The sequence below is a fragment of the Acanthisitta chloris genome, unplaced genomic scaffold (assembly GCF_000695815.1).
Source record: "Acanthisitta chloris isolate BGI_N310 unplaced genomic scaffold, ASM69581v1 scaffold23808, whole genome shotgun sequence".
NCBI classification, from domain to species: Eukaryota; Metazoa; Chordata; class Aves; order Passeriformes; family Acanthisittidae; genus Acanthisitta; species Acanthisitta chloris.
Window position 1 is genome coordinate 37,936 of NW_008687862.1, and position 11,553 is coordinate 49,488.

At 36.7% G+C, this 11,553-nt stretch overlaps 1 protein-coding gene across 2 annotated transcripts in view; it reads right to left on the reverse strand.

The window, feature by feature from the left end:
* ZNF644 (zinc finger protein 644) overlaps positions 1 to 10,314 on the reverse strand; it is a 29,882-nt gene extending 19,568 nt beyond the window's left edge. For both annotated transcript variants that reach the window (XM_009080811.1, XM_009080810.1), the window contains exon 1: positions 10,260 to 10,314. The gene's annotated coding sequence lies outside the window, so the exon portion shown is untranslated. The remainder of the gene's footprint in view (positions 1 to 10,259) is intronic.
* Positions 10,315 to 11,553: the final 1,239 nt, after the last annotated feature.

Here is an 11,553-nt window from a genome sequence, read left to right on the forward strand (position 1 = left end):
TTAAGTAATTTCAAATTTACATAATTTAAAATAGTGTTTTTCTTCATGAAATATCAGCTTTAAAAATCACAACATGTTCTGCAGATATGACTGCCTGTGGCCAGATAGTCTAAGCATTAAAAAAATGTAAGGTCAGATCTATGTTCAAGCTGACAGATCATAATTTAAATGCCTTAAGCTAATCTTATTGTCTTAAAAATCTTGAACATCAGTATTTTTGCAAACTATCAGCACTTGCTATAACACCCTTACTACACTACATCTTGAGGTTACTACAGAAGAAATGAGGTGATAATTGCATATTAACATAATTATTTGGTAATCCCTCCAAGCAAGCTTCCCAGGTCACTCAGTAATTCAGATTAGATGCAACCTTCCTGTCATCAGATCTATGCTGTCCACTTTCTGTTCATTAATAATTCTTTTTGATAGGAATGTACTTAATTCCATTGTTCTATGTACATTATTAATTGTATTTATTACCGGTAGGTTTATGACCTTTCTGAGTTCTTATTTCATAATGATAACCTTTACTAGGCAATTGGGTCACACACCAAATTAAAAGCATTGCCTTCACGCAGTTCTAGTTCATTAGAGCTCACACTGCAGTGCCAAGTGCACTATGCGGTTGCCTACTAGCAGTTGTAGGCAAGAGATTTGTCTGTTTCTGTTGCAACATCCATGTTATTTTATAGGGATTTAAACAGATTTGAAAGCACTTTGGAGCTGAAAAATTAAGATGGAAGAATTTGGCTGAGTTTGTGACAAGCATGAAGTGCTTTTGTGTGTTCTGATATCAAGCTTCTCACTAAATTCATAAATATGAGCCAATGAGCCAAAAGCACAGAGCAACTATCAAGTAGCACAAAAACTTAGAAGCTATCTCCTAAATGGATTGAATTTAATCAGCCTAGTTAAAGAAACTGAAGAAATATCATGTCTTTCAGCTGTGCTGTAATGAAGACAAAAATACACTTGTCCTGCACTAAGTAACTCCTCATAAGTCAAGTTCTTTAAAATGGGGTTATATGGTATGGTGAATAACCAGGACACTCAAGGGATTATTCAAATATTCAAGAGATAGGAAAGGTGTTTCAGGTTTGCACTGTTCCCATCTAGATTTTTCTTCAAGACTTCATGATGTAAATAGAGAAAACTAACAAAACCTATCATTTTGTCCACAAGCGTTCCCATAATAAAGCTTTCCCGAGGGACAGATTACATTAAAGATCATGGAACCAAAGTCACAGATTTTTAGGCAACAAACAGCAGACCAGAGAGAGCTTAAGTACATCATGGCACAAGACTAAAGAGGCATTTTGCCCCATCATACACACTATTCCTTTAGCAACTTAATCATGGCAAACATCAAGCACAAAATTTACACCAAAAGTGAAATGTTTAAGAACCTTGGGAAAATTAAGGTTGGTACAGAGTCATTGAGGAACTAGTAGTTAATCAGCACAAGCCAACCACAGCTTGAGAAAAAAAAAGGTGCAAATTAGAGGACAGCTGCACAGTATTTTTGCCTCTTCCGTACAGTAATACACACAGTTTACACCTCTGGAGCTTTGGGTGCTACCCAGCAATACGAATACCCCATGATACTTTGATCATTAGAAAGAATACCTACTACTTGTTTTCCAGGTTCTTTCTTCTTAAAAAGCTACCCCGATCCACTCTTCAGATCGAAATAGAACCACAAAGTCTGATAACTACTGGACAAGTTGGTGACTCACTTTGCCTTCCTCCAGCTTCTATTTGTGTTTGCAGATTAAGCTGTTGAAAATACATTCCCTTCTGCACAGCAGAAACACTATTTGTAGACTGCCTTACTTAGCTTTGAAACCTACAAATTCACCTGAACACTTCTGCATTTTTAAACTTTTATAGTGAAGATACAACTTGTTTAATATGCACAACACTGCGAACACTGCCCCTCCACACCTACTTTACATACAGTATACAGCTACCAATCTCACTCCAATCTGAAGAGTTCCACTGAAAACTAGTTATCTTCAATTCAGACCCACAACTGTTCTCAAAAACACAAACACTGGAAAACTCTCATAGCTAACCAGACTGCCATATTAAAAATTGTTTTTAAAGCAGTAAGAAATATTACCAACACAACACTTGTATTATGCCTATATAAATACAAAGTTACTGCCACCCAAAGTATAACCTTTGGTTATACTGTTGAATGATTCATATCTCTACAGAAGAAGCTGACCAAAGAGAAACTCTGAACTCCAGAGAAGCCATAACACAAAAGCAGCCCATCTTTTCAGTAAGATTATACTTGGGAACATCAAACCTGAAGCACACTTTTTCTGAAAGTTTATTTACCTGAAAATTAGTTTCTAATGAAGCAATGTCTTCAAAAGCTGTGCATCAGGTAGTAAGTAAAAAAAATTCCTTAAAGGTGTCAAAATTTCAGAAACCTCCAAGAGTGGTATGTTAACATTTCATGTGAAAGGAAAGTTGACAGAACTGAAGAATGACCATCTTACAACTCAGAAATCACAGAAGAGAATACCACTGCTGCCACAAATCACTCTTAATCTTACTCCTCTAATATTGATTTGCTTGGGAATATAAACCAGTTTGTCACAATGGGGGGCACCATGCTAAAATTCAATACTGAAATCAATAAAAATAACTGACAATACAATTTAAGTGTCACAAGAATCAGATGTATCACTATAGAAAAAACCCAACTCTTCTAGTTTTAAGTGCTCATGCAGCAGTTTCAGACAGTGGACACCTTTCAAAATGAATTAAGTATTACTAAAAGATGACTAGCCAGAACAAAAAACCAAGACGTTGATATCTGGTAACTTAAGAATAGTCACACATTGTCTGGCAACTCCACAGGCTTCTGTAATTCCCCCCAGGACTCCACAACCCTGTTTGCAGAGGACAGCCAAGTACTTATGTCTCCATGTTCCTGCAGCTCTGGTTTGGATTTTAGTAGTGCAATCTAGTTTGAACTGCACTGCTATTAGTTCGTACTAAAGATGAGAACTTCAAGTAAATATGGAATTGTCCTAAATACAGACATACATGGTAATGACTAGCAGCATTCCAGGAAGAGACACAAGTATGAAAAAGACAGAATTAATGCTTTGCGAAAATACACAGTTTTTCTCCAAAATTGTTCCCTCATACATGCATAGACAAATACTCTTCCTGGATGACATCTCACATGCTCATGCATTGAAAAAGTAACTAAATGTTTGAGAAAACACTTTTCATCTCTTTCATCACTATTACCTGTGTTTTTCAGTGAAATGTACTCTTAAACCTCAAGCATGGTACCAAAAATTGCTTTTATCTAGACATGACAAGATAAATAATTTTATTAACCATCTGCATTACAGAACGAGAGGTTTTTTCATTACAGCCTATAAATAAATGCCCTGCTCCCATCCTTGTTGCAAAACATCTTTATCAGACTGCCAAAAAAACTAAGGGTTGCGATCAGTGGTACAAAGTGTTCTTGGCCAGGAACTAGAATTGTACCCTGGGGTCAATACCAGGTCCCACACTGTTCAACATCTTAACTTGGATGATGGGGCAGAAGGGTCCCTCACAGTAAGGCTGGTGATAACACAAGCCTGAGCCAACCAGCTGATACACCAGTGGGTTGTGTTGCCATTGAGACAGAGAGACAGGCTGGAGAAATGGGCTGACAAACCTCATGAATTTCAGCAGAGGAAATTATGACATCCTGAACCATGAATAACCCCATGCACCAGTCCATGCAGGAAAACAGAGAAGTACTCCCAGGGCTCCTGCTGGACAGCAAGCTGTGTGAGGCAGCAACGTGCTCTTTGGGTGGCCAACAATATCCTGGTCTGCATTAAGTGCTGCCAGCACACTGAGGGAGGTGATCCTTCCCATCTACTCAGCACTGGTAAGGCCACATACAGAATAGTCTATCCAGTCTGGGCTGCCCAGTCCAAGAGAAATATAGAACTATAGAGAAAGTCCCACAAAGGGCCACTAAGACAATTAAGAGACTGGAGCATCTCATGTACAGGCATGTGAAAGGGGGGTACAAAAAAGACAGACTGACGCTCTTTCCCATGGTGTTCAGTGATGGGACAAGAAGCAATGGGTACAACCTAAAATATGTGAGTCTCCATCTGAAAACAAGAACACTGTTTTACTGTCAGAATGACCAGCACAGATTGCATAGAGAGGCTGTAGAGCCTCCATGCTTGGGAGACATTCAAAAGCTGTCCAGACATGGTCCTGGCTGCTCCAGGTGACCCTGCTTAAGGCAGAAGATTGGACAGGATAGCTATAGGTCCCTTCCAAACTCAACTATTCTGTGATTCTCTTTTAGTACACTTCACCACACAGTATGCCAATTCTTGCTTTCTTTAGTCCTCTTTAGACTGCTCCATGCACTCAAACTATCCACAATTTTAGGCACAAGAGTATTTTACTTAACTTTTTCCCCCAAGAACTAACTTTGAATTTATCATTTTGACACCTTAAAAAAACTACACAAAAATTATTAGGTATAAGTAATAGTGCATTCTCTCTATTCCAAGTTATGTAAACCTATTGACAGCAAAACTATCATTTGTTGCCCCTCCTCTCTCTTCCAGTGTTCCTGTCTTACAGAGTCCTCTCAGTAAACAAAATATTATCAACTAAGCAATATTATCACATTCAAATTTATAAACATGCATTTCTCAAGTCCCACCTCATTTTCTATTAGCATTTCTACAACTTTAGACTTCACACAGGATGAGTCCCTCTTCTAATGTCACCAAATACTCAGATGCCTTCTCGATGTGTCACACCTCAGAGAGGCCTAAGGATGGTGGTTTCTCAGTGTCAGCTTTTCAGGTAATACAGTAAAAATATCTCCTCCTCATAGAACCCACTTCCACCAGTAACACTGCCAATATCTCCAGTCATAGTGAGTGAGACATTCCATAAAGAGTCCATGTTTAGGAAAGTATCTGCACCCTTCCAGACTTTCAGTCTCACCTCTACAGACCTTACATGGGGCATAATACTAAAATCAAAGACTTGCTGTCCACTGCTGAAGATTTTGGCTTGCAGAGAAGAGGAAACAGTTTCAACATGGAATGTACTGTCAGTTACTGTTATACATTAGAACTATGCCTTTCTTTGCAGCAAAGCCAATTTAAATAACTGCTGCCTTCCTCCACTCCCCCAGGTTCCTCCTTTCACACTTTATCAACAATTTCATTATCCAGTCTAAAAGGCTGGGACCCAAACACTGCAGAATCAGCACAACTGAGAGGCAACAACTATGAGTAACGGCAAAAACTTTTACTAGCTTCATTGACAGAAAAATCTACTGGGGAGTCTTTTCCTAAAATGTATATAAATAAATAGAAAAGTAGAAATGAAAGGAATATTTCAGAAGGCAAAAAAGCAGCTTTGGCAGTCCTCCGTTTAACTGCTGAATGCAACATTATAAAGAACACTATCATGAAGCAAATTTTATGTTCTAAAATTACTTGAACTAAACTACTCAATCGAAGCAAAACGCTAGCAGTAAATGCTAAAATAATTCAACTGGGGAACATTAAATACATCTTCTGAGAATACTATTACACCAGCAATACTCTTAAATTACATATTAGACACGATAGCTAGATTTTCCATAGAGACATACAAATGCAAATCCTTACAGTAGGTTAAATAAAAAGTATTTTCATTTATAAAACACATAACTAACTTTTAGAAATTTTAAAACAAATCCACTCCCCTTTAACCTATAGTTACTGATTCTGTAAATCAGTCACCTTATCTGCTCAGAAACAAGTCCTTTTGAAGCCAGGTACTGCCACCAAGTGGCAGTGAAATTCTGTATGCAAATCTAATTATTCCCCATGTGTAGAGCACACAGACCTGAAAAATGTTCCCACAGCTGCTAAATATGAGCAATGCTGTGCTAACACAAAAGCGTTCAAAATTAATCACAGCAGAACCCACAGATTATTCATATCCAAATCTAAAACTGATTTTCAATTTAAAACAAAGGGTTTTCCTACAATTCAGTCTTTTTGTTCAGACAGCTTTTGTGAGCAGCTGGGTAAGCAATCCCTTCTTCTAATATAAATACAATATGTATATCTACAAACGGACTAATAATTAGGTGTTTCACGTAACTCTATGCAAATCCCCAATGATTATGACTACATGACCAGAGAGGTCTAATTTTCACCATAATCCCAAATTTCAGGTAAAAGTGCATTCAGTAATGGACGTGAAAGATCTCTTAAAGGATAAACATCCAGCTTGTTATCTGGATAAGGTACTCAACAGACTTTCACTAGTATGTAAAGATCACAGACTGGGAAGGATTTTTAGAAGTCAGGTATGTTTCAGTATTTTTACAGGAATATTTATATAGTTTATTAAACTATATTGTTAGTTACCTGCATGAACTAGTTGTGAAGTGCCAATCCTATAAATCACAGGTGAAAACTTGCATGACAAGAACACAACACTGCATAACAGATTTACAGTGCAGCTTTCTTAAAGATGACATTAAGAACATTTTAACCCAATTTTATTGGAACAGATCTTTAAACATAACACATCTTTCAATTTTGGAACAATTGTGACTTTATTTCCTATTACATTAAATAAAAGTTATAATGCTTTTTATCCAGTATGACCTGAAATACATCTAGCAGTTCCTCATTTTTGCTTTTCTGGATGGTAACTATTTGCTGTACAAATTTCAGTGTTATCTCAAATTCTATGACTGCATCTCCTGGTAACGTAGAGAAAATTTTTAACTCCTAAAGCATGCTATCTTTCCCAATTATAAAAAGACTACCTGAAACAAACACTCCACTTTAACTAATTTAATTTAGAACCTTAGAGTAATGAATTACATGAGTGATACTCATTTATCCTTACCAGCTAACTGACTCTCATCAATCTCTGTTATTTCAGTGACCAAAGATTAAAAAGCTAATAAGATTCTAAGTAACAGTTCCAGGTAAGGCAAAACCCCCACCTTGTACCTTTTTAGATTAAAACCAGAAAAATTCTGTTGACTTGGAGAAAGTTATAATGCTTGCTGATGAATATATGAAATCAGCGTTTTTAAAAGAGCCAAACCTATATAACTCTGTATATGACCAGAAAAACATGAGAAGTTCAGGCCACTTTGCTAATAACTGTGGTGGGTTGGGATTTTTTTATATTAAGAAAAGTCATCACCATAAGTGATTTAATGGCAGAAAACTCAACTTCATATTGCCTGGATAATATGAACAAGATTAAAATTACATGAGATTCCTGTCTGAGCCAAAGAAACACAAATTCCATATACTAAAATTTGTCCTGTGCAGGATTCTGTATATAACCTATCCTTCTTCAGTATCTGTGGTGCTATTATTCACTGACCAGATCTTTCTACTTTTAGGTAAAGCAATACTACGTACATTCAAAGCAGTTTCTGGAAGAAAGTTTGCTTTTACCCATTATCAACCGCTTACAGGGTTACAGGGAAATTCAGCACCAGCATCTACCTTCTGTAACCTTTCCCACCACACACAAGTGTGACCCATTATACTGTTAACACATTGAGACCAAGCTTATTTTTTCCTAACTTTCCCCCGTATTTAAAACAAGATGTGTCCTTCTGTGGAGTTCAGAAGACACAGTCTGTAAATCAGAACATTTAAGAACAAATACTACAGCTATCCCAATAAACTACATTCACTGTTTGTTAACACTATCTTATACCTGTGTGCTTTTTAACTTGCAACAGATTTTTTTATTTATTTCCAAAAATCAGGATATTATACATTTTATATTTGCATTAGGAAAGTGAATGATTTGAAATCATAAAGAACAAAACCCCAAATCCTTTAACTAATAAACCCCCTACCTGCTAAGCACACTGCAGAGTCATTAGGAAATGCATTCTGGTCAAGTGTACGAGAAACATGTTTGAACAAATCACTAAATCACATTTTCAGCTGCTGCTTTTAAAGACCTAAGTTCACACTAAAGGACAAGTCTGCATGAGTGAGCTGTGGGACTCCAGTTTATTGTTTAGAAGTCTACAAGATGCTGCAGCCACTACACTCATGAGTGGAGACAGACGACAGGCAGTTTAGAAATGCAGACTGTTCTTGAAAATGAACTTTTCCAGGCATCCCTGCTGCCCTTCTCTGAACCTTCTTCTGCTCTGCTGTATCATTTTCCAGTCACAGGACCAGACTAGTACTCAAGAAGCAATACACATTGTAATGCAACGCAACTATGGTACACCACAAATTTGTATAACCAAATCTGGTTTTTGTTTTGTTCCCTGATGAACTATATTTCCATTGATTTACTGACTATTCAGTTGTCCTTTTTACAGAACTGTCAGAACCTCAAAATCTCCTCCAAGCAATAACATTACCAACCAAACATCATTACAGTTTCCATGTATTCTTTTACACATTTTTCTGTCCTCCTGTTATGTATGCAAGAGTACAAGGGTTTCTCCTTGGAGAGCAGCTTTTTTCTACTACACACAGCTAACCACTACTGAGGTGAAAGATCTTTGGAGTTTCATTCAGAAGACTTCATGCTTAAAGAATACATTCAGTTATTTATATATTAGACATCTCAACTAATTTTATGTATTTAAATCTGTAATTAGGTAACACATAAATTAAGAAGTGGCAGAACATAAACTGTAAGTATTAAGTATGGAAAGGCAGAGGGAACAGTGAATCTTACTGTCAATTCAAGTCCCCTTCCTAGCCACGATTCTTGTTTTACACTCATCCTCAGATAAAGTATTTCATTTTGCAGTTGTATTTCTTTCTTTTCTCAAAGCAGCACAATCTACAAACCAGCAAAGTCAGGCCAAGGCAGCAAACATCCCCTCCACCTAAGCATATGCATAATACAGCAGTAGAGCTTATTTTTAATTGTTCATAGTTCAGAAGACATTTCATAATCAAGTCCTGAATCAGCTATATATTATACAAAGGATCAACACTCAACAGAAGGATTATTTTAAATTTCCCACAAAGCACTCTGCTATAATCAGAGTATATTTGCTATAATCAAAGTATTTTAAAGTTGATAGCAGTAGCTCTAAAAAAGTCTCAGCAGAACAGAAGATACAAAGCATCTCATGTCTATTTTAAAATGTTCATACTACAATTTTAAAGCAATACATATTAATCAGAGATCAGATATGAGCAACAAGCTCATCTAAGCAAACAGGATCTCCTGTCTTCAAAACATCAAGTCATCACAAGCACACACATTCTGAGATGGCATATCAATCAAACAGCAAGCAGGAAACTTGAGCAGCCAACTTCTTTTTGTTAAGGAAGCCTCTGTGCCCAAGTCCCTCACATTCTGTCTCCAAAGCAGAGAATTTAGCAAACTGTGGGGCCTTACCTAAAGATAGTCTTGAACGACTCAAGTTAAAACAGATTAAAGCAAACTGCTCTTTGTTAAATGTTTCATGTAACTATATGGAGAAGAGATTAACTTTATAGTTCAAATTATTCCTGAAGTAGAATATCAAGTAAAGGAAGACAAAATCTGGGCTTATCTAAATTCTTTTTCTCAAAATAATGAGGGGGGAGGGGGTTGGAGGGTGAAGGGAAGGAGGAGAAATGATGCCTAAGTTACAGAAAATTTTTCCTGGATGGACACTTTGCAATTGCAAATGGACACTTAAGTTCTACAGCTCATGAGTACCAGCAATAAATCTCCATATACTTTGTCTTTCAAGTAGATCCCAAAAGGGTTCCTAAGGACAGAAAGGGGCAAAAATATTCCAACAGACTTCCATTATTAAAAATTGGAAATGCTATTCTGATAGCTGGTCAAATTTCCCAGTTATTTATTAATACAGTAAGTGCAAGTTTTAACACTCTGCTTTGACAATGCAAAGTATATTTTCAGCACTTTGAAACCATGTGGATAATATGCAGAAGATTAAATTAATTTAAAATACTTATAATCTTGGCTCTCAACAGCTAGCAAGATGCCTTGATAGCTTTTTTACTATAATAATTTATGGAAGAAAAGCATAATTATCACCATAATCTTAAATAATGGGTGGTGGTGTATGTTTTGCTCTTATTTTGGTCTCATAGAAGTAACACTACATCCATAAATTACAGTATTCAAGATAATTTTCACTGACCACTTTTCTGCATGTTTAGCAGCATATGCTAACGACATTTTGTGGGGAAGAAAAAACCAACACAAAAACTTCTACTCACCTTTGCTTGTTTGATTTACATTATGCTGTAAGATTCACTTCCACATTAAAACAAATCTGCAAAACAAAACAAGAACTTACTGTACAGGTGTCATTGTTTTCTGCTTGTGTCCTAGATTATCAGACAGGCAAAATAGAGATAAGAAATCCACAGCCACAGAAGTACTTTATCGGTTTTGTCTCAGGGTAAAAGTACCAGAGTTCCAGTGGTCTTCTCTCAAATATACATGTAGTTTTCAAATAACATAGATGTTGGTATTTTAATTTTAAAAAGTCTACCAAGAAATCATATCAACTATACACACACTACTAAACTAAGTGGGGAGAACAGGGGACAAAAGTTGCAGGGCAAGAAAAGCTCTGCTGCATTTTCTGCTACTGCCTTCAAAGTCAGCTATCTTAAATTCCCTGAATGAGGAATATTGCACAGAAAGGAAATGATTACAAATGAAAGCTTTTAAAAAATCTTTTCAGCAAAAATGATCAACATATCCGAGACTAAGTGTTGGAGGGCTTTAAGCCCGGACCTTGCTAATTCCTTACCTTTTCTAGGGCACAGTTGTGTTTATTATTCTAAGACTAGCTGGCCCAATTTAAAATCATAACTTATTTGCCTTCATGAATGCTGATTAGTGTCAGATGAAATGCTCTAATTTCAGGTTGCTCACAGATCTTTGGAACAAATGATACAAGGAAATTTTTCACTTCTTCCTATTTGGAGATACCAGACTATATAATGGAAAAGACTCTCAAAGTCACCGCTGCTGCACAAAACCAAGAAAGGATTTGGGTACACTATCTCTACAGAACTGGGTCTACTTCTAATGACAAAACAACTAGCATACAGCTTTACTGAGCAGGCTGGTTATTCGTATCGAGAGTAAACTAATGCATCCATCACCAGAAATAACTCTGAATGAGATATCTATCCTCAGATACTGCCCGAGATGCTTTCCCTCAATTTGTTCCCACACAACATTTTTGACTGAGTTCCCCAGACAGCCTATAACTGCCTCTAAGCACTTGCCTAAATTACAAAGACAGAGAGTAAGGGAAGGCACACCTTTCAAAAAAGTCTGGCTGGGCAATATAAAGTAACAGCAGGTAAGTTTGAGCTCCTTTCCCTAGCCCCAGGATTTTTTCTTAAGTATCACATTAAACTGTAGCCTTATGCACTAATGTTTTTCAAAATACATGCTCATTTCTCAAATAAGACTTATTACAGAAAAAACCCAATTCTTTAGTCGGGTTTTGGAGAAATATTCATTTGCCTAGAGAACCAAAAGTGTTATTTC